The sequence below is a fragment of the Pantherophis guttatus genome, chromosome 3 (genome assembly GCF_059756535.1).
Source record: "Pantherophis guttatus breed Tessera chromosome 3, ASM5975653v1, whole genome shotgun sequence".
Taxonomy (NCBI): Eukaryota; Metazoa; Chordata; class Lepidosauria; order Squamata; family Colubridae; genus Pantherophis; species Pantherophis guttatus.
The window spans coordinates 16,834,006-16,856,951 of NC_142065.1; the positions used below are offsets into that span (position 1 = coordinate 16,834,006).

The 22,946-nt window shown below is 41.0% G+C and overlaps 3 long non-coding RNA genes across 4 annotated transcripts in view; 2 read left to right on the plus strand and 1 right to left on the minus strand.

Moving 5' to 3' along the window:
* Positions 1 to 206: 206 nt before the first annotated feature.
* LOC132711183 (uncharacterized) overlaps positions 207 to 22,946 on the plus strand; it is a 59,269-nt gene continuing 36,529 nt past the window's right edge. The window contains exon 1 of the long non-coding RNA XR_015732970.1: positions 207 to 612. This is a non-coding gene — a long non-coding RNA (uncharacterized LOC132711183). The remainder of the gene's footprint in view (positions 613 to 22,946) is intronic.
* Positions 5,298 to 13,121, plus strand: LOC148114504 (uncharacterized). 2 transcript variants are annotated; one of them, XR_015732969.1, is made up of 2 exons: positions 5,298 to 5,365; positions 12,822 to 13,121. It is a non-coding gene; the product is annotated as an uncharacterized LOC148114504 (long non-coding RNA). The 2 variants fall into 2 exon arrangements; XR_015732968.1 differs by having other exon boundaries at positions 5,302 to 5,365; positions 12,733 to 13,121.
* Positions 12,788 to 15,012, minus strand: LOC117674870 (uncharacterized). Its single transcript, XR_004594024.3, has 2 exons — positions 14,822 to 15,012; positions 12,788 to 13,079 (listed from the first exon to the last, which is right to left on the minus strand). It is a non-coding gene; the product is annotated as an uncharacterized LOC117674870 (long non-coding RNA).

Sequence of the window (22,946 nt, forward strand, 5' to 3'; positions counted from 1 at the left end):
TAAATGGGCTTTTTCAGGTTGCACAATTCCTACCTAAAGCTGTGCTTAGCAAAAAAAAATAAATAAAATCTGGCACCTGCATCTTTACAGAAGCCTTGTGCCACATCCATTACCTCACTGAAACTTCATTTCATTGGCTGACCAAATCTTGAGAATAGATTCTTTTTTTAAAAAAAAAAAGCCCTATAAAGTTACCAACTGTAAAAAGTAGCCTTGTTCAGAAGACTGTAACTTTTCCATTTATATGGAGGTCTCACATCCAAGTCTGCTTTCTACATTTGGTTTTGCAGAAAACAGAAACAAAGCCCCCAGTGCCTCAAGGAGGATACAGATTAAATACTTCAATAAACTAGGTACTACATATCATTTTGCCTCACTCAAAATAAAACCAACTCCTGTCACGTCACTGGATATTCCATGAAGGAGATTAGATGAATTCGAACCCCGAGTAGCTACGGACAAACTCCCCCCCACTAACTACTCCTTTTGTGGAAAAACAAGCTGGAATTGGGAAGATACACTGACTAAACAATAGTTCCACCTGACTAACTTGCCGGCTTTGGGGGAAAGAGAAAGACACGAGAGATGATGGCGATGATGCTACAAATACAGGTTGGAGGAGTTAGGGGGGAGGGAGGACCAAAAAAAAAAAAAATCCTCTATTTCAGTTGCTTCCAAAAATAGGCTGTTGAAGCTGAAGCTGTATTGTGGGTGAGGTGGGGGCGGATTATTTATTTATGCATTTCCAGTTTGTCTGTCTGAGGACTCGAGCACGCACCAAAAAGAGAATAGGGGGGAAAGCAGCGGTATAAAACGCCGTTTCCTCCATCGGAAGCAGCTGATTAAAATCTTTTGCGTCCGAACTACGGAGGTTATGTAATTGAGGAGAGAGAGAAAAACCGGGAGGAGGAAGTTTCTAGAAGATGATTCCTCGTCTAACTTTTCTGCTTCTCTCTCCCCCCCCCCCCCCACTTCGTTTCCCTGGGAGCGTCTGACTAGTTCTGCAGCTTGGCAGAAAAGCCAGACGTTACCTCATAGCTGCGGCCAGACAGCCCCGTCTTCTGTGCCAAGCAGCTACGGCAGAAGCTCACGCGGCTCCGGCCTCGCTTGATTAGCACTTTGGCTGCTTTTCGAGAATCCTGGAGTGTTTTTGTTCCAGGTGGGCCGCCCAGGGTGGTGCGGAGACTGAGGCTCCTTTGGTGTAAATGAGCCTTGCGTGGAAAACGAAGTGGGAGCGCGAAGCAGCATTTAAAACACACACACACACACACACACACACACACACACACCCCTAGAGTCTGTAGAGATTCTCAGTCATCCAGGTCATGATTCTCTCTCTCTCTCTCTCTCTCTCTCTCTCTCACACACACACACACACACACACACACGCGCACACACACACACACACACACACACACCCCTAGAGTCTAAAGATTCTCAATCATCCAAGTCATGGTTGTCACACACACACACACACACACACACACACACACCCCTAGAGTCTAGAGATTCTCAATCATCCAAGTCATGGTTGTCACACACACACACACACACACACACAGACACACACACACACCCCTAGAGTCTAGAGATTCTCAATCATCCAAGTTATGGTGGTCACATACACACACATTTGTAGAAATTCTCAGTCATCCAGATCATGGTTGTCACACGCACACGCACACAAACACACACACAGACACACCTAGAGTTTAGAGATTCTCAATCATCCAGGTCATGGTGGTCACACACACATACACACACACGTCTAGAAATTCTCAGTCAGCCAGGTCATGGTTGTCACACACACAGACACACACACAGACACACAGACACACCTAGAGTCTAGAGATTCTCAATCATCCAGGTCATGGTTGTCTGAAAGGTGCTTTTTCAGGAGGCAACTGGACATTTTCTTGTTTTTTCTTTGAAGATGTTTTGCTTCTCATCCAAGAAGCTTCTGACAGGATAGCAGAGAATGGAAGGATTTATATTCCTTGCAGACAGCTAGTCATTTGCATCCTTTTGCATCCTGGATGACTGAGAATCTCTATAGACCTTTAGCTATACAATTTGGGATGAACACCCTTTGAACGGTGTGGGAGAGTAGGAATGGATTTCCAGATTTTGGGGGGGGGTGGAAATGGCAGACTACAGGAACCAGGAGCACCACTCAGGTGACCCTGAGGACACAGATAAACTTCCAAGTGCTTCAATGACCCTCTAAAAGGATGCAGATGACCGGCTGTCTGCAAGGAATATAAATCCTTCCATTCCCCACTATCCTGTCAGAGCTGAAGAAGCTTCTTGGATGAGAAGCGAAACGTCTTCAAAAGATAAAAGAAGAAAGTCCAATTGCCTCCTGAGAAAGCACCTTTGGGGCACCCACACCTCTAGAGTGTTGATGGGTTACTAAGAGGACACACAAGGCAATCGCAATTTCCTTTCTGTCGTCTGCGCAAAACTGGATCTGTTCTTTATGTTTAAGGCCATCATCAAGGACTCTCAGAATCCGGCAATCTAGGGGAGGGGGAAACGAAACAAAACAAGAAGTACCTATGGGACAAGTGGTTATTGTGTTCCTTGATGGGTTGTGTAGGGATATACAGGATCACATGACCTTGGGACACTGCAACAGTCATAAATGTGAATCAGTTGTCAAGCATCCAAGTGTTAATCACATGACTTGAAGGGATGCTGCAACAATCATAAGTGTGAAAAATCATTAAGTGACTTTTCAGTGCCGTTGTAACTTCAAACAGTCACTAAGTGAAGCTGTTGTAAGTCGAGGACTACCTGTATAGCTGTGCCATTTATTTCTGCGATTGTGAAGAGAAGAATGCTTGTGACCATCAGAATGGCTGTATCATCTTGATTTTGAACTTTATTGTTGCAGGAGGATGCAATTAACTTCACTTTTTTCCCCCCTCCTCTTCGTTACGTGATAGTCTACCCAATTGCCCAGGCTTCCCAGCCTGAAAAAGACCGAGAGGAGTTCTTTTTTTCATTATACCTCTTTGAAGAAGAATGAAAATGTGGAAAGATGGGGTGGGATCCTACCCAGTGGTGGGATTCAGCCAGTTTGCACCACTTCAGGAGAACCGGTTGTTAACTTTCTGAGCAGTTTGACAAACTGGTTGTTGGAAGAAATCATTAGGGCAGAGAACCGGTTGTTAAATTGCTTGAATCCCACCACTGGTTCTATCCCTCCATCAGCTAACTAGGGGAACTAAACAATCTTACATCCTACCAGTGAGAATTTTGTTAAAATTTATTCTTAAAAAAAATCAAAACACCGCCCCACATAAAACTCTGAAGCATTTTCCTTTCCAACAGACTGAATAAGAATGATTGAAAAATGCAGGATTTTTTTTTGACATCCGTGTGAAGCTAAACCGGATGAACCTGTATAATTTCTGAGGTAAATATGGGTTTATCTTTCATTTTTGACAGAGTTCCTTCCTCCAACTTATATGCCTTTCCTTTTCTTCCGTCTGTATAGATAATCTTCAATTTACAATCATAATTGAGGCATTGGATGTATTATGTTTTTTGCAGTGGTTGTTAAGCAAATGCTGGCGTTGTTAAGCAAACATAGCAGTCATTAAGTGAACACTGTAGCCATTATGTGAATCCATGGTAACTTATGGGCATTATTTGCCAGAAACCAGAAGTAAACACCAGAAATCAGCAAAAAAAAAAAAAAAAAATCAAAAATAATGGTCCTGTGACCGCAAGGTGCTACAAATGGCCATAAAGTGAGTTGGTTGCCAAGCACTCAAAATATGATCACATGATTGGGGTGTGTGGCAATCCTACCTCTCAAATTGACTCCTAAGTAGCTTTTGGGAGGGTCTGTTGTAACTTTGAACAGTTGCTAGGCAATTACTCATAAGTTGTGGACTACCTGTATTACTTTGATTATTATTTTCCTCTTCAGTTCTTTCTCATAAGTACAGCTTCATCCTCCATCCTGCAACCCTCTTTCTTTTTGATGCTGCCCTGTTCCAATTCTTCAGCCACCCTCAGTGACATTTGTCTCTTGCCTTTGGGACATTTGTATTTTGCTAGACTCTGGTGGAGTTAGAACAGTGATGGCTAACCTTTTTGCCGTCGTTTGCCAAAAGAGGGGGGAGAATGGGGGGGTCATGTGCGTGTGTGCCCATACCCATAATTCAATGTGCCCCGTGCACGCTCCCTCTGTTTTTGGCACGCAATGGCACAGTGGACCCGGTAGGCCTGTTTTTCACTCTCCCCAGGCTCCAGAGGCTTTCTTGGAGCCTGGGGAGGGCAAAAACAGGCTTCCCCACCCCTCTGGAGGCCAGAAAAGGCCCATTTGATGACTTCCAGTGGGCCCAGAAGGCCCAAAAATTAGATGCGTGCGCTGGAGCTGAGCTAGGGCAACGCTCGCGTGCCCACCAATATGGCTCCGCATGCCACCTGTGGCACACGTGCCATAAGTTTGCCATCACGGGGTTAGAACATAAAGGTATCTGTCAGGAGAAGGGTTGAGATCCAAAGATGGCAGAAAGACAAAGACGAGGATGGGAGAACTTAAGACCAATCGTCATCTGGTGATGGAAATGGCTCGCTGCGCCCCATTTAGTGTTTGCTTGACATTTCCTGTCACTGTAGTTGATGCATAAAATATTAAATATTTGGTTGATCTGCAGAAATGGCACCATCTAGACCGTCTACCTTCTATCCTCCAGAGGTAGTGGATTACAACTGCTAGAATTCCCTGTTGATGAATTCTCTAGAGATTGGAACAGTTGAAAGGAACGGAGCACTACTCAGGCAATACACAGTAGATTTTTCTTCTCACAAGAAAGCCTACATCAGAAAATATGTGTCGTGATGGCTTTCCTAGAATCTTACAGTCCAAGAAAGAGTGCCTTCCTCTAAAGACATTTAGACTGATTTGTATCATTTCTCTCTTTTGCAGACCAAACAATGTTATTCAAATTCACACATTTGCTCTGTTTTCTACCAAATGATTCTTTTCAATATATATGTGTGTGTGTGTGTTTGTGCGTTTGCATTGTTTTCACATCTCACTGTTACTCAGCGTGAAGTGTCCATTTAATTAGCAAACATATGGTACAAGTCACGCAATAATAAACATCTCATTTCTTTTCTAGTTAATAATTATTAGCCGTTCAGCAGTGTTATGTTTTAAAATATATTGCATTAGTCAGTATAACGTGACCAGGGCAGATTCATTTTCACATTCTAATAATAATAAATGAGACTCCGAAATAACCATGGCAGCATAGAGAGCTTCTGTTTAACATTCCATCCAGTGATGCCCTCTCCAGTATATGCCATTCCATCCCGCCCATGGCCAGTCATCACGAGGCATTTGGTAAGGATGGCTATATAAATCTTTGAAAGGATGCTTGGACTTGGAATCATAGCATATGGCTGGAAAGGATCTTTGGAGGTCTTATTGTCCAACCTCCTGCCCAAGGCAGAAGTCCTTGTACTATCCCAGACAAAGATGTCCAATCTTTTCTTTAAAACCCCACAACTTTGGGAGGTAAGCTGTTCCATTGATTGTTCTTTCTGGAATTTCCTCCTTGGTTCCAGGCTGAATCTCAGAATCTCCCTCTGATGAGGGAGATTCCACCTGTTGCTTCTTGTCCTGCCCTCAAGGGTCACGGAGAATAAATTGACCCCTCCCTTCTCTGTGATGACTCTCCAAATATTAGAAGACGGCTATCATGTCACCTCTAAGCCTTCTCTTTGTTAGGCTAAACATGCTTGTTCCTTTAGCCATTCATCATATGGTTTAGCGGCCAGTGGTGGAATTCAATTTTTTTTTCTACTGGTTCTGTGGATGTGGCTTGGTAGGCGTGGTATGGCTTGGTGGGCATGGCAGGGGAAGGATACTGCAAAATCTCTACCCCACTCCAGGGGAAGGATACTGCAAAATCCCCATTCCCTCCCCACTCCTGGGGGAAGGATATTGCAAAATCCCCATTCCCTCCCCACTCCTGGGGGAAGGATATTGCAAAATCTCCATTCCCACACCACTCTGGGGCCAGCCAGAGGTAGTATTTGCTGGTTCTCCGAACTACTCAAAATTTCCACTACCGGTTCTCCAGAACCTGTCAGAACCTGCTGAATAGCACCTCTGGTTTAGCCTCCAGGCCCCTTATCATCTTTGTTCTTCTCTGCACTCTTTCTAGGGCCTCGGCTCTTCTTTTTGTACCATGCTGCTCAGAACTGCACACAGTATTGACCTCACTAGTGCAGTACAGAGCGTTACTATCATTTCCCGTGATCTTGATGCTATCATCCTTCTGTTGAAGCAGTCTAGGACTGCATTGGCTTTTTTGGCAGCTGCAGCACATTGCTGACTCATGCTTGTTAAAGCTCCATCTGAAACAAAGCCGCAGAATGGCACCCATCCTTGAAGCAAAGGCAACTAATCCTTGGTTGACTTACAGTGACATGTATTCAACAGCTACTGTTAGAGAAGCAGAAGCAAAGCAGCCAGTTTAGATGAGTTGTCTAGATGTGGCAGAATGTAGCCCAGAAGGAAAAGGGTCTTTCCCAAGGAGCAAAAAAGACATAGTTTGGAATCTTTGTGATGGGAAAAGATAGATCCTTCCTAGCCATTCATAGGGTATATCTAATAGCTATGCAGATTAGTGCTTTTAGCCCGGCAAGATTTCTATTGATAGACAAGCAACAATAAAGAAACTATTTTGAAATAACCTCACGTCGTTGTTGATTCCTTGGGCCTGACACCATCTTTGACTCTGTCACAGTGGAGTGATGTAACTCTATAACACCCTTCACTTCAAGTCAGAGTGATACCCCTCTAAGGCACAGCACCTTGTGGAGGCAGATCTATACTGAATAAGTTTAGAATCCTTTGAGCTTTTCCTTTAGCTTAGGTTATCTTTTTCTACAGATTTTTGGTCCTTCCTGCCATAAGCCTTACGGCTCCAAAAAGCCAGCTGGTACTGTACCTCCCTCTCATGAATGAGATGTCATTTGCAAGATATAAGGTAGGGTATTTACAACTGAATACAAAAATTGCAAGAATGATTTTCCTGGAAAAATAAAAGTATGTCTTTCAAGGAATTCTGTTGTTGAAGCCCTAATGTATCTGGAGTACCTCATATTAGGAACACTGCAGGGGTGAAATCCAGCAGGTTCTGACAGGTTCTGGAGAACCAGGAGCAGGAATTTTGAGCAGAAAATTCCGGAAAATTGGTAGCAGAAATTTTGAGTAGTTTGGAGAACTGATAAATACCACCTCTGGCTGGGCTCAGAGTGGGGTGGGAATGGATATTTTGCAATATCCTTCCTCCAGGAGTGGGGAGGGAATGGGGATTTTGCAGTATCCTTCCCCTGGAGTGGGGTGGGAATGGAGATTTTGCAGTATTCTTCTCCTGCCACGCCCACCAAGCCACACCATGCCCACCAAGCCACGCCCACAGAACCGGTAGTAAAAAAATTTGGATTTCACCACTGGAACACTCACTGGTATATTTAGTTTGACTCCTATTTATTTATTTACTTCTTCATTTCAAGCCATGAATACTATAGGCACACAACTCAGCTCCAATAAATCACTTTTTCTCATCTTTCCATGGTAGTATAAATCTCAGATTCTCTAACAGTAGTATCACAATAATATTCCTCCTGTTCTTTCAAAGTAAAAGCGACTTTGAAGAATAATTTTGATACTAAAGTCAGTGGTAAGAGAACCTTCTGATTTTGACAGTCACAAAGGAAAAACCTCAGCTGTGTAATATAAAGTAACTTCCTATCATTTGAGCTATGCCAAGGAAGTTGACAGTGCTTTCTTGCAGGTTAAGTTGTTACTGTTTTTAATGATTTTAATGATCTTTTGGAAGTGAGGTGGGTGGTTATAGAAACTTAATTAAGAAATATATAAATTTGGTCAAGATCCAGAATAATGGCTTGAGTCAAATTTTAAACGGATTTTAAATTGGAATGTTTTAATTACGGCCAAAATTATTTAATTATTTTAAACAGATTTTAGATTTTGTATGTTTTGTATGTATGTCTTGTTTTTACTTTGGCTGTTCACCGCCCTGAGTCCTACATTGGAGAAGGGCAGTATAGAAATTTAAACAAATAAATAAATAAATAAATAAATAAATAAATAAATAAATAAATAAATAAATAAATAAATAATGTTTTTGTATAGTCTTCAAGAAAGCAGATTTTACTAAGTTTAGAGAAATGATAATAGGATCCTGTGGCAGGAAAAGCTAATGGATGGGTGGAAGAAGGAAGAAAAAGCTAATGGAGCCCAAAATGGATAGGAGAAGGGAGAAGACAGAAATGATAAAAATTACTGAGATTTTTAAAAAATGGAAATTGCATAAAAAGGCAGTGCTGCTGCACAAAAATCCTGATAACGAAAAGCACACCTACCGTAGGAGATGGAAAGAATCACTCAAGAATACCAAAGAATGATATGAAATTTTAGATCATAATTTTAGAGATTTTGTGAGGAAAATTAAAGTTAGCAAAAGATATTTAAGATCAACTGGGAAAAAAACCATTGTAAATATGTTCAAAATCATAGGCAGAGAAAAGAAAGAAGCATTCCAGCTACTCTGAGGATGGCAAAAGGTTCCAGGTTGAATTACTCAACACAGCTTTTGGCTCAGGCTTCCTTGAGAAGATGGAAGGTGTCCCACCACATACTTTTAAAGAAGCAGGTTTTCAATCAAGCTGGAGCTTAACAGACACATAGGGAATATCTGATGACAATCAGACATGCAAGATTGATCTCAGCCCCAGTAGGAAGATCAGACCATAAAATCAACTCCATGGGAAGCTAAAACTACTTTTATAGAGATAGGCTAAAATAACAGAATCTTCCAAGTTTATGCTGGGCCTCCTCCTTCTCCTCCTCATAGTTCTGGATGCCTTGAGAGATATCTACACTTCTGAATGTTATCTAGTTCTGAACCTAAAAAGTATTTCAACCCCTTTGCCTATATAATTAGAAGAACAGCAGGCAGAGCTGGGGCTGATGGTGGAATGAAGCACATCATCAGATTAAAGTTATTGTGTTACCATAAACAACCCCTGTCCAATCCCTCTTGAGTTCTGTTGACCCTTATCTGGCTCTAAATTAGTATTCAACTTTAGTTGATTCATGTGTATAGACTTGAGCAATAAATTCTTTTGGAATTGCAACTTAACACATGATTCTGATTCTTTGCACCTGACAGTAAAGGTTCCTGCACATTTCTATCAAGGTCATTTTCCTTACTCTACAGGTATCAAATGGACTAAGCAATTGAATTTAATACCTTTTCATACGGAGCTACAGAAAGCAAATACTTAAATATACGTAGCTAGATAATAGTAGATAAGAAATTGAAATCTTGAAATTGTAGCTGAAGATAAACTGAATTTGAGTTACTAGTGTGATATTGCTGCTAAAATGACAAGTATAGTTTTAGGTAGCATTACTGGAAGTATCATTTCCAGATTTCAGGAAGTAAAAGTTCATCTGTATTCTGCATTACTCTGATTCCAACTCCAAATCATTTTCAGTTCTGGGTAACACATTTTAAGAAAAATTTAGAACAACTGAAATGCAGGCAAAGGAGGGTGAAGATCAAGCTGGTACAGCTACCATTGACCTAAATATGATCAATGTGAGACCATGCCTTTAAAAAGTCTTCATGATCCTATTACAATAGTACCAATTATTATATTCTTTAGCAAGATCCTCAAGCTAACGATTGCTAGGTAAGATCTTCTATTTTTTAGAAAACTGATTTCCTAAATACATATTAATCAGGTTTCAATTCTAGCTTTGGCCCAGAAACATTGATAGTTGATTTGTGCTGGAAGAATGGGATCAGAAGGAATGACCCTATCATCAGTTTTCTGTTCTGTTGATTAGCCTATTGAAGTTGACATTCACGAGATTGTAGTCATCCCATATCACTAACTGGAGGGCTGTTTTTACAAGCCAGTGAAGGTTTTTGAACAGGATATCACTAACACACCAATAACAACATCATTCTGTTCCATATGTATTTTCTGTCTAGTTCAGGTGAGGCAGAGAAATGTTAAATTGGTGGCAAGACAGAATGAAACTCTTAAGTAAAAGCAGCTTTTTTTTTTTCCCCCATCAGCCATGCTGAACAAGAGAAAATGAACTGGAAAGGCAGGATATAAATTTTCTAAGCAATGTTTCTGATAAATATTTGATTTTTTAAAAAAAAATTCCATATTCCTCAATTAATGATAATGCATCTTTATGGTCTTTCTTACTCTTTCTCTCTCCCAACTGACATGACACATTCCCTCCTCTGCCTCCACCTCCCCTTCTTCTCTTGTCTCAGACATTTTGTGTTTTAGTTTGTGAGCCTGCAGGCAGAAACTTGTGTTTTCTATTTTTGCATAGCACCTGGTGTATACTAAAGAAGTTGATGTTGATAAGGTGCCATTTAAGCATCATGACTAATAGCCACTGATTACTTATACATAAATTTGTGTAATCCTCCTTAAAACAATCTAAACCAGTGGTCCTAACCACATACTGTGGCTGTAAATTCAACATGTTAATTATGTACTGTGTAATACTTTGTTTTTTTCTGTCCTGACTGTACTGAACAAATACTGTTCTAAACTAAAATGCCCCCTAACCTCACAAAAGAGTGATATATATTTGGATTTTGTCTAATCAACTATCTTATTATTCATACTCAAACATACAGTTGGGTCTAAATAAAACTGATGATACATGATAGAAAACACTAAACAGTGGAAGCCTTTCAAGCCATAATTTATAAATCAAAATTCTCAAATTCAATTTATCTTAGAACTCCTATGTGAAATGCAGTACAACAGGCTTCTGCTTTCACTGACAGCTATTATAGAATATAGAAGTCTACTGTATATATTTGTGAAGGTTTTTTCTTCAATTGCCAACTTAATAATTTCAGAAGATTGTCGTGATTGTTTTCCCCTTACTGGCTTTATAGTTGGTATTTCATTTCATTTGGAAATTTCTGAATCAATTTTCCCCAACATGGTATATTTTAGAAGCCTTGTGACAACAGTGGTCATGACGGTTGAAAAATTGGGGTGGGTGTTGGAGACTGCTGAAAGATCTAGTAGAGTTGTGACCCCCCCTCCCATTTCAGCCAAACTAAGGTCATCAATGAGAACAGCCAATGCAATTTCAGAGAAAAGAGCTGCTACCAAGACAACAGTCAAATAAAAGAGGGCTGACTCTAGAGCAGTAAAGTAACCGGAATAAACATCTCAGATGAGACCTTCCCTAGTTCTCATAAAAATAAGGGGTGGGGGGAGAGGAAGGATGCATTCAGAATCACAGGATTCTGTTACTATAGCTTTACATTAAAAGTAGTATTGACCTACATGACATTGAGTTCCTAGTCTGATCAATCTTGAAGGGTTGACAGAACCAGATAATCCTTTTTTTTTTCTAAAGCCCTATGGAATTGATGGCTTACCTCTTTCTCATTCACCTTCACCAAAAAGGGCAAGTTTGAAATACAGCTGGGGTCAAGGCTGGCCTCTTAATGAGGATCACGCCAATGCCACTTCAGGGAGATGGCCATCTCTTTCTTCTGCACTAAGTCATTCATAGCCAACTGGACCCAGCTTCTAATCCCTACTCTGGCAGTATATTTTAGTCAAGGGGAACAGGGATCAAACTGACAGAAGGCAATGTTCATGTCACCAAGGTCTTTGTCTAATTCCTCAGGATCTTCAACTTCAAAATCCTCCCAGGTAACCCTGCTGGATGTCATTTCTTCAGAGCCTACCCAGCTTGCTTCTAATTAATTGTTATCACATAGGATGCTCGGTTTGTGGCCTGTAGGTTTCATGTGCCCCCAGACACCATTTTATGTCTCCAGTATGAGTAGCCAATGCAATCCTAAATTGCATTAACAGAGGGATACAATCAAGATCAAGTGAGGTACTAATACCACTCTATAAAGCCCTAGTAAGATCACACCTAGAGTACTGCATCCAGTTTTGGTCACCACACTATAAAAAAGATGTTGAGACTCTAGAAAAAGTGCAGAGAAGAGCAACCAGAATGATTAGGGGGTTGGAGGCTAAAACATACGAAGAACGGTTGCAGGAACTGGGCATAGCTAGTCTAGTGAAGAGAAGGACCAGGGGAGACATGATAGCCATCTTCCAATATTTAAGGAGCTTCCACAGAGAGGAAGGGCTCAAGCTATTTTCCAAAGCACCTGAAGGCCAGACAAGGAATAATGGATGGAAACTGACCAAGAAGAGATTCAACCTAGAAATGAGGAGGAACGTTCTGACAATGAGAACAATCAACCAATGGAACAGCTTGGCTTCAGAAGTTGTGGGAGCTTCATCACTTGAGACTTTTAAGAAAAGATTGGACTGCCATTTGTCAGAAATGGTGTAGGGTCTCCTGCTTTGGGGGGGGGTTGGACTAGATGACCTACAAGGTCCCTTCTAACTCTGTTAATCTGTTAAATTTTGAGATCTATTAAAGAACTAAATAGTTCAGATTCTGTGGGGTTGGGGGAATTAAAAGACCAAGGTGCTTTATGCCAACATGCACCTTTAAAAATCCCCCACCCCCCAAAACCTGGCTGATTTTACTTGGGGGAGGGCTATCTAGTTACAATACACCTTTGCAAAACCCCTCTAATGTACAGTTCCTATGTTAAAGTCATACTCCTCCAACTTACATCACAGCATTTGAGGCCATTAAGAGTGGAATGAAGAATTTTAGCACTCAGCCAGAGGGGAATAATGGAAGCTGACATTTAATCCTTAATATCCAGCACATGGAGAACAGAAAGAATAACATGGATGCAACTTCGATAATATCATTATGATCCCAACATAAGCAACACTAAGCTTCCAGATAAAACTTTAAGAGACTGTTCACACCAGCTTCTCCTCATGTACATCTTCCAGAATCTTGGTAACATTTGCAAAACATCCCAGATGAAGCTCCACATCTGGATTTTGCTGCAAGAACAATTAGGGAGAAACTCACTTCTGGATGCTGTCTGAAGACTTGGAAAGAACCATTCATCCTGTTCATGAAATAAAGGAGAATAGTCTGTGACAGAGATAAATATAGTTTATTTCTTTTTTTGGAAAAGAATGGGGTGGAACAATCATGCCAAAAGTAAGTTTGTGTAGGACTGTAGCAGGCAACCTTATGTGCTATAAATACGACATTGAGAAATATTCAGATTGTCAAAGAAGATTTTCTTGCATGGAGTTTAAGCTTCTAATGTGCCAGAATAAAAACAGGAGAAGGGGAGGAAAAAGGGCACACTAGTCTTACCTGAAGGTAGAGATTTAAGCAAGTAGAGACTGACTGTCCTAGTGTGTCATTATGGGCTGTAATCAGAGATGTTTCGGAGACTGAAACTAGCAATAGAAATATTTTATAGACCATCAAACCAGAAAGAACAAATGGGCTGTGAAATGACTGTGTAAATAATACAGATGTGTCAAGTGAAGGAGGAGGAGGAGGCAAAGAGCAAGAACTTTGGATTTAGTAGCATTCCCTAAACGTTTAATAGCTGACTCCACTTCTTTTTTATTATTTAAAAAAAGGAAAGGGAAAAAATTTCTTCCTACAACCTTAAAAAATTTAAAATGCATCCCAATTTATGACTGCTTTCATGATGTACTTATCCATAACTAACTTAAGTACCGTCTGCACAATTAATCCAATTTTTTTGTGATCACTGAACACAATGAACCACAAAGCAACTATGTGATCTGGCTTTCCATGATTGTTTAAGGCAAAAACTGAGTGGCTTCTTTGTGTCATGTGAATGCAGCTTACAGTTCTACGTCACTATGCAGTGGACTTGTGTATTGGTGTATCGCTTGCTCTGATGCTATTGATAAATGGACAAAAACAACACATGAGTTCTTATCTTTAAATCAGATTTAAAACAGACCAGACTTTAAATAAACCAGGGCTCATCAAACTTTTCTGGCACCTGACACTGTATGCAATTTCATTCAGTATCCCAAAAAACATTGCTAACATTTCATAATTTTCAGGATCCTATTTAATTTCAGCAATATTGTGTAATATGTTTGGGCTCCTTTGGGGATGTTTCTGCATAATATTTGATGAGATTTCTGGGATTTTGTGCAAATTTACATGTGATTTCATGATCTTGCAACCTTTTAAAGGTTTTTGGAGGCCACTTTTTCCACTCCAGTTATTACCCATGGACACCCATGAAGTACCTCTGGAATAAAGGATATTTCCAAACAGAGGACAGCCTGACATATAAATGATTTAAACAAAATATGATGCATGACTCAGTATAGGATGTGGTGATGTTCATTAGTTTTATAGAATGATTCATCCAATTATTTACTGCTGATTAGTCATGGCAGCTGTGAGGTAGTTCCTGATTTGAAAGTGGCATCTTTTCAAATATCGTTTGCTGGGGAACAAGAATTGAGAAGGAATCTCCAGAGAAACCTACTTGACCATGGGTAAGAAGATGCTGAACTGAGTATAAGAATTTAGTCTGATAAGAACTTCATCTATAAGAACTTAATCTGATATAGAACGATTTTTGTTACATGCATGACAGCTTCCCCACCCTTGATAAGGCTAGCAGAAACAAGAAGAACAGGTGTACTAGCCAATTATCAAGGCAATCATTTTGGATTTATGGAAGTTTATAAGCCACAAGAAAATGGATTCTTGCTTCCAAAATATCTTATAATCTACAATTCAACCAAACAAAAAGAGACCAAAAGAGGAAGAATGTATGTTTATTTCCATAACACTCACCTAGGGTTAATTACACAGGGCACTGATTTTCAATCTGGTGCCTATGTAAGAGTCGTGAACTTCAATTTCCACAATTCCTTCTCAGAAACTATATTGCCTCATGATGATGGACACTGAAGTAGGAAATATTGGACTCCTCCCCAAAATGGCTGCTGTGGGGAGAGAGCTTTTCTTTCTCTTATCCACAATCTACTGTGTTTGCTGCCAGAGCTGGCTCTTCAGCAGCGCGCGCGCGCGCACACACACACACACACACACACACACACACGGATTTGAATGGGGCAGTGGTGGAATTAAAAATTTTTTACTACTGGTTCTGTGGATGTGGCTTGATGGAGGTGGTGTGGTTGGTGGGTGTGTCTTGGTGGGTGTGGCAGGGGAAGGATACTGCAAAATCTCCATTCCCATCCTACTTCAGGGGAAAGATACTGCAAAATTCCCATTCCCTCCCTACTCCTGGGGGAAGGATGTTGCAAAATCTCCATTCCCACCCCACTCTGAGGCCAGACAGAGATGGTATTTACTAGTTCTCTGAACTACTCAAAATTTCCACTACCAGTTCTCCAGAACCTGTCAGAACCTGCTGAATAGCACCCCTGCAATGGGGGCACTTAGGAATAACCTGAGGTGACTTTTGGACGGCTGTCTACCTACCTACCTGGGAGAAAGAATCTTAATGATTGCAACTCCTTGAGGAAAGTCAAGGGACTTTTACTTCTCTTCCTACTGGCAGAGTGTTTTTGTAAGCAAGCCTGGGTCTTTTAACTTCACTTTTAGAACTTTTGTTTTTGTTTTTTTTATCTCTGAAGTAGGAAATGATTACAGAACCCAGACCTGTTTCCATACTGAGCAGATTCACCAATATTACTCAGATATCAAAGGCTGCTCAAAGACTGTCATAAAGTTATTTGATTTGATACTCAAATATCCAAGAACAGTACAAAGGAGTATCCAAGGAGAAATGCATTATTTTCTTTTTATCACTCTGACCTGATGTAGCCATGATGACATCTATCCAGGGAGGACATTTTCCAAGATGAACTGCAAAACTGATGAAAACAAAAACACTTCCCAGACTTTGAAAGCCTGCCATTTGGAAGATAATTTTCAGAGACAAGCAGCCCAGTTATAGATTATTACACTTCCTTGCCAGTTAAGGTCATTATCCAACTTCAATAAAACTTGTAACTTCAAAGGATCTGTCCCCTCCTCTCTCGGTGCTCAGGTTTTTTTAATACGAAAGGATGCTGTCATCATTAGATTTTTGCAATGCTCCCGGGGATGAAAATGGGCTGCAAAAAATTTGTCGTAGACATTCTCACAAGCAACCCCTGTAACTATTCGTCCATCTGTGAACATTAGTGCTTGGTTCACACTAATCAACAGTAGTGATTATGGATCAATAACAACCTCGGCATGGATTTTAGCCTTTGTTTGTTGTGTTTATTTGTTTGTTTTCAGCATTGTTAGAAATGTCAGACTTTATACTGGAGATTTACCCCATACAAGCGGGGGTGAAATCCAGCAGGTTCTGACAGGTTCTGGAGAACTGGTAGCGGAAATTTTGAGTAGTTCAGAGAACCGGCAAATACCACCTCTGGCTGACCCCAGAGTAGGGTGGGAATGGAGATTTTGCAGTATCCTTCCCCTGCCACGCCCACCAAGACACGCCCACCAAGCCACACCACGCCCACCAAGCCACACCCACAGAACTGATAGTAAAAAAAAAAATTGGATTTCGCCACTACATACAAGCAGGGGTGGCTTCTACTTTCCTTTACCACCGGTTCGCAACGGGATCACAGACACGCTCACTTCGCTCGCGCACGGGCCTTGCTTCTGAGCATGTGTGGAAGCTTCTGCTCATGCGCAGATCGCTGATGACGACATCTGGGGTGGTGGATGGGGCTCCCGCCGGTTTTACTACCGGTTCTTGTGAACCGGTCCGAACCGGGGGCAACCCACCACTGCATACAAGTATGTACTCTTCTATCAGGTCAGAGGTTCATTTTAGCTAAAAGAAAAGTAGGAGCAAAGGACAACTTCCTGAAAGAAAATACGATGGTTTCTTCAAAATCCCTGTGAAATTGCAGTGGGATAGGATAGTGTTAAACGCAGCTTAAAAGCCCAGATAGAGTGTCCAACCACACAAGACTTTTTCTCCCATCTGCTCCTAGACACACTCCCATCCATCAACCAAGGGCTGACTGCAAACCAGCGATGCTCCATTGAAAAGAGCAAAAAAAAAAATTATCTGCCTGCAACCTTGGGGAACCACTTCCCTTCCTCACCCCCACTTTCCTATCAATCCATTTCAAATAGTATATGCATTCAAGGGCATTTCTCTTCTCTCCATGGCCCCTGCCTCCTAACTTGTATTTCATATTCTCTCAGCTGGTAGTAACAAGCTGCTGGAAATATTTGCAGTCTGCAGTTGATGAAGTGAACGTAGATCCTGCCTATAGTTGTGTTAAGACCCTGGATTGCGGTGTGAATGAATTGTGTAGAAGAAGGGTTCATTGTTAGGATCTGAGCATCAAGACTACCCGTGCAGTGCTTTTGGCCAGCTTCCACCAGTCTGTTCCTTTTAAGGTGTGTTAAATTTTGGTTCCTAGCAACCTGCTGTTTGTGTGACTCTGAAATCTAATATATCTGGAGGATGTCAGGTTGAGCAGGCTGGTCTGAGCATCTGCATCTCATCCTGAGTCATCAATTTGCCTGTTAAGACAGAATGATATGTTGGGCAGAGAAGTCACAGAATAGCAGCAAATGATTAGGGATGTTGGTGATGATAACAATGATGATGATTGCTAGGGATGAAGAGAAGCAACTGGTACCTCATGTGTCATAATACGTAATTTGCCCGTCTCTGTATATTGAATAGCTTGATTTGTAGGGCAGATGTCAAGGGTAATTTGTTCACAGCAAGGTATCTTTGGTCTATCCTTGAGGGATGCCAGGGAAGAAAATAGGTTGAACAGAGGACAGATCTGCTCCTTTCCTGTTTTCTGCTCATAAACTTGATTGGCATTTGACTAGGGTTGAAATAATAGGAAAACTTCAAGAATTCTACTATATTTAATCACGCTCTTTCCAATAACTTTGCAAGAACTACGAGAACGAATTCTTGGATGTACAAGTTCCATCTGAGATTAAATTAATGATATTTGTGCGGCAAATGTTTGCTTAACCAAATGCAAATTCTCTAGTGAGGGACACAGATGAAGGTTCTATGATTAAAAAGACATTGATATCACAATTGCAGGCGACAAAAATGAATTCTGGTCAACCTCTGAAAGATAAAAATGCTATTTAAGATCGCAGAACCACTAGAAAATACCACAGAAGTGGGATTTATGTGGTATTCACACAATCCAGTTTCGTATTATACAAAGCAAGGCAAATAAGAACCAGTAGGCTGAAAAATTAAAGCATAAAATAAAATTTTTTTAAAAGGAAATATAATTAAATCTTCCCCACGCTTCCCCACCCCATTCTGTCCATTCAAACTACTTCTACAACATCCATGTGTCAGTCTTAACAAAATATCCATCAACTGTGACAACAAAACTTAGGTGAGCACTTAAGAACTTCAAAGAATACTCAAAGAAGTGGGAGGAACATAACATAAACCAAATTTCTCAGCGCAAATGTCTCAACTTGAATATTTCATCTGCTTCTGTAGTTTTAACTCAAAAAGTTTTATCACATGCCAGGGATTGAACATGTTTCGAAAAACCAAGCAAAAGCTGTTACATGTAGGTGAAGTCTTCCCTGCCAAGCAAAACACATTTTTGTCAGTTGTCTCTTCCACCACCCATTTCCCTGTTCCTCCTTTGTTTTCTCTTTTAAAAAGAATCTTTTCTATATATCAAGCAGACATGACAAGCTGTTCTGTTTCATGGCTTGATTAGAGCTGCAGATGTAAATCAATGGGGAACAGTGCCCAATTCCTAATGAAAAAAAAAAAACACCAATACGTTGTAAAGACTACATGGTATGGTTTAAACCAGTGGTGGAATTGAATTTTTTTTACTATCAGTCCTGTGGGCATGGCAGGGGAAGGATACTGCAAAATATCCATTCCCACCCCACTCCAGGGGGAAGGATACTGCAAAATCCCCATTCCTGGGGGAAGGATACTGCAAAATCCCCATTCCCTCCCTACTCCTGGGGGAAGGATACTGCAAAATCCCCACTCCAGGGGAAGGATACTGAAAAATCTCCATTCCCTCCCCACTCCTGGGGCTAGGAAATTGCAAAATCTCTATTCCCACCCCACTCTGAGGCCAGACAGAAGTGGTATTTGCCAGTTCTCCAAACTACTAAAAATTTCTATTACCGGTTCTCCAGAACCTGTCAGAACCTTCTGAATAGCACCTCTGGTTTAAACCCATTAAGCTCCTAGCTAGCACTATGGACTGTTGCGAAATTATTCCAGATTCATGATAGCAAAACAAAGGCTACAAATATACTTCAAATCAGTGCCTGCCTTAAAGTTTGTAATTCAAAATATGCCATATTGGTGACACAGTCTCTATCTCAAGATACTAGTTCAGAAAAAAATTGGAGTTGACTGGAGACTTTAACCTTATGCACTTTCCTAATCTGAGATTGGAGTCAGCTCAAATGGAGTTAAACCAGATGATAATCATTTGAACACAGAGAGAAAAAGGAAGAGATGTATTTTGTAATAATTTCAATGTGAAAGAATCATTGTGGCTGAGTACAAGTAGGAGGATTTCTTATTCGAACCCCACATATCCCAGATATCTGGAGTAAAATGTAGGTGATACAGGATTAGGTGTTTTAGCAAATTTAGCAATCACCTTTAGCTAAATACACATTCTTCACTGTATTACAGCCTTACCACTAAATTCTCAGAGTGATTCTAATTTGAAATTAAAGAAATATGACATCATCAAAGTGTCCCCAAAAGCCAACTGACATCTACTGTACAAAATGCTGCAGAATGCAAACTAGCAGGATAGAAGGGATGATGAGAAAAAAACAATTCATTTTATGAATTCTGGAGCTAATAATAATAATAAAATAAAGCCTGGATAAAGGAGATGGATAAGGGGAAAAAAGGTTGAAATGATAGACTTATAACAACAGCAGATATGTCCCAAAGGTGCTTTTTCAAGACGCAACTGGACTTTCTGGTTTTTCTTTGAAGACGTTTCACTTCTCATCCAAGAAGCTTCTTCTGCTCTGACTGAAGAAACCTCCATGTGGCCTCAACAACTCTGTAAAAAGAATGCAAATAACCAGCTGTGTGCAAGGAGTATAAATCCTTCCATTCCTCACCATCCGGCCAGAGCTGAAGAAGCTTCTTGGATGAGAAGTTAAAAATCTTCAAAGAAAATCCAGAAAGTCCAGCTGCCTCTTGAAAAAGCACCTTTGGAATAACCATGACCTGGATAACTGAGAATCTCCTTAGACATTTAGCGATGCACAAAGCTGAAGAAGCTTCTTGAATGAGAATTGAAATGTCTTCAAAGAAAAACCAGAAAGTCCAGTTGCCTCTTGAAAAAGCACCTTTGAGACAACCATGACCTGGATGACTGAGAAGCTCCATAAACAGCACAAATGGTGAAGAAGAGGGCAAGAAAAATCAATAATTGGTCAGAACAAGGGGAAGATGAACTGCATGGCTTTGGATTGAAACATCTGACTATACCCACTCATATGAGTAAATATGGAATATAGTTCTATTAACTATATTAAATGCATGCTCTTCACAGTGTTGCCCAACCTCGATAAATTCCACGTTTGTGAACTTTAGTTCCCCAAATTCTCAAATCAATGACCCTGATAGTTATGGGATTCTGGGATTTGAAGTTCATACACCTGGAAGTTGTCGGTTTGAGAAACATTGTTCTATCAGATCAGAATAATTTTGTGGCCTATCCAGACCTTGCCACTATCTAAAGTAGCCTGCCAAGAGGTCTGTTTTTGCATTCCCAGATGGACCGAATAACAAGACACATCTCTGCACTCGTTTTGCAGCACTGCTGGATTATAATAATTAACAATTCTTACAGATTTACAGAGAAGAGATGAAATAAGAGATTGGGAGGGAGGGAGGGAGGGAGGGAGGGAGGGAGGGAAGGAAGGAAGGAAGGAAGGAAGGAAGGAAGGAAGGAAGGAAGGAAGGAAGGAAGGAAGGAAGGAAGGAAGGAACTGTATTTTCATTATAATGTAGCACAGTGTGGGAATATTTATTTGTGCATGTTTCCAGCAGTGAATTTGTTTCCACGCATTATTACGATAGTTGGACTTTGGTAAACCCTGAAAATAGAATATCAAAGATTCATCTGAACAATAGCAGCTGCTTCCAACCGAGTTACATCTGACTGAAACAAGTTGAATGCAGCAGGATGGAAAGCAATGTTGACAAAACAGACAGAGGCTCTTTCTCCCCAGCTCAGTTAAAGCGCTAACCCCGTTTCTTTAAGCCAGGAGAATACTATAACAACAGCCTTAACTTTGCTATCCTCATTGTCAGTGGGCTGGCTTGCTGCCAGATGGTGGTGTCTGGATTTCCAAGGTGCAGGAAGTATGAAGCCCAAGCCAAGCCATTGATTAAACTCGTTGACTTTGCTCTGCCCTCTTTCTTAATGTCACCAGCCAGTGGGCCACTATCTGCTAATTGCAACACTGCTGTCATTGGTGAATGGTTTTGACAGATGGCTTAGATCTGCAGTAAAGATGCTAGTATTTCCCTAAAATGTCTGGTAGGTGTTCTTTAAGGACAGGGCAAAAGCAGGAGACACTCTTGGATCTACCCAGCAGTTCCCCCCAGCCCCAACAATCAGCAGTTTGATAGGCATCTTCTGATGGGGCAAAGAGTGATGTCTTGTGCCATTGTCATGCCAATGGCATACTTTTTGAAATGCAGTAGTAGAATTATGTACCATCCAGGGGTGGGCTGCTACGGATTCGCCTGGGTTCAGGAGAACCTGTAGCTAATGTTATGCTGGTTTGGAGAACTTCCAATCCCAGACCTGGCTGGCCCACCCCATCCCACCCCGCCCCACCCACCCCACCCCTCCCAGGAGTCTCCACGCAGCCCATTTTGAATGTAGGGCCTGCGCGGAGGCTCGGGGAGCGGGAAAAATGGGCCTCCCAGAAGTTCCAGAAGTCCAAAAACAGGCCCGTTTCCACCTCCGGAGGGCCTCCAGAGCCTGGGAGAGGCAAAAACGCTCCCCCCAATGTGGTGCAGGAGGCCAACTAGGTCACGCCCACCATGGCCACACCCGCCCACCAACCGGGCAGAGAACCCATTGCTGAAATTTTTGAAGCTCACCCCTCTGGTTCCCTCAGAAGATTTAGGGATATGTAATCAGAGATCCAAGTCCCAGGGAAGGAGGATAAGAGGGAGGACACCTATTTGAGTAAAGTTTGGTTATGTATAAGTCAATATGTACTTGATACGTTTTGCAAATTAAATTGAAATTCAGTATGCTTCTACAATAGTCTGGAAGATTATGAACCGTGATCCGTGCACCTATTCAGACAGCTCTCCATATATTCATTCCTGAACAATTATAAAAGAGCTGATTTGAGCGTTTGGATCAGTCAGCACTTCCAATACAAATAACTTCCAATAAGCACACTTTGACAGTTCTAAAAATGAGGATATATAGCCCTTTTACCGAAGGATGAGCTAAATGGCAATATCTAGCCAACTGTGGCTAATGTGGAAAAAAGTCTTGGATTTGATTAGTACATGGGGTGGGAATCTACCAGGATGGGATATAAGAGCTAGGAAAAAATTACTTGAAGAAGGCATTGGTCAACCGATTTCAGTTTGCTGCCAAGATACCTACAGCAGAGAGAGTCAGAAAGTCAGGACGGCAACTGTGACATGCACATTAAAAATTGTGTTGCACTGCGTATAAAAACAGGCAGAATTTCAATCATATCTTTGAAGCTGCTATTTTTTGACTATACTGTAAGAACACCCCCAATGACTATGCAAATGTATTTAGCAAGCAATGAGCTACCTTCCTTCTAAGGAATCTTTTCCAGGGGATGATTGACATTGAATTATGGATGACCTAAATCAAGAATGAAAGTCACTACAGTGTCCAAATTAGAATGTTATTAACTTAAAACT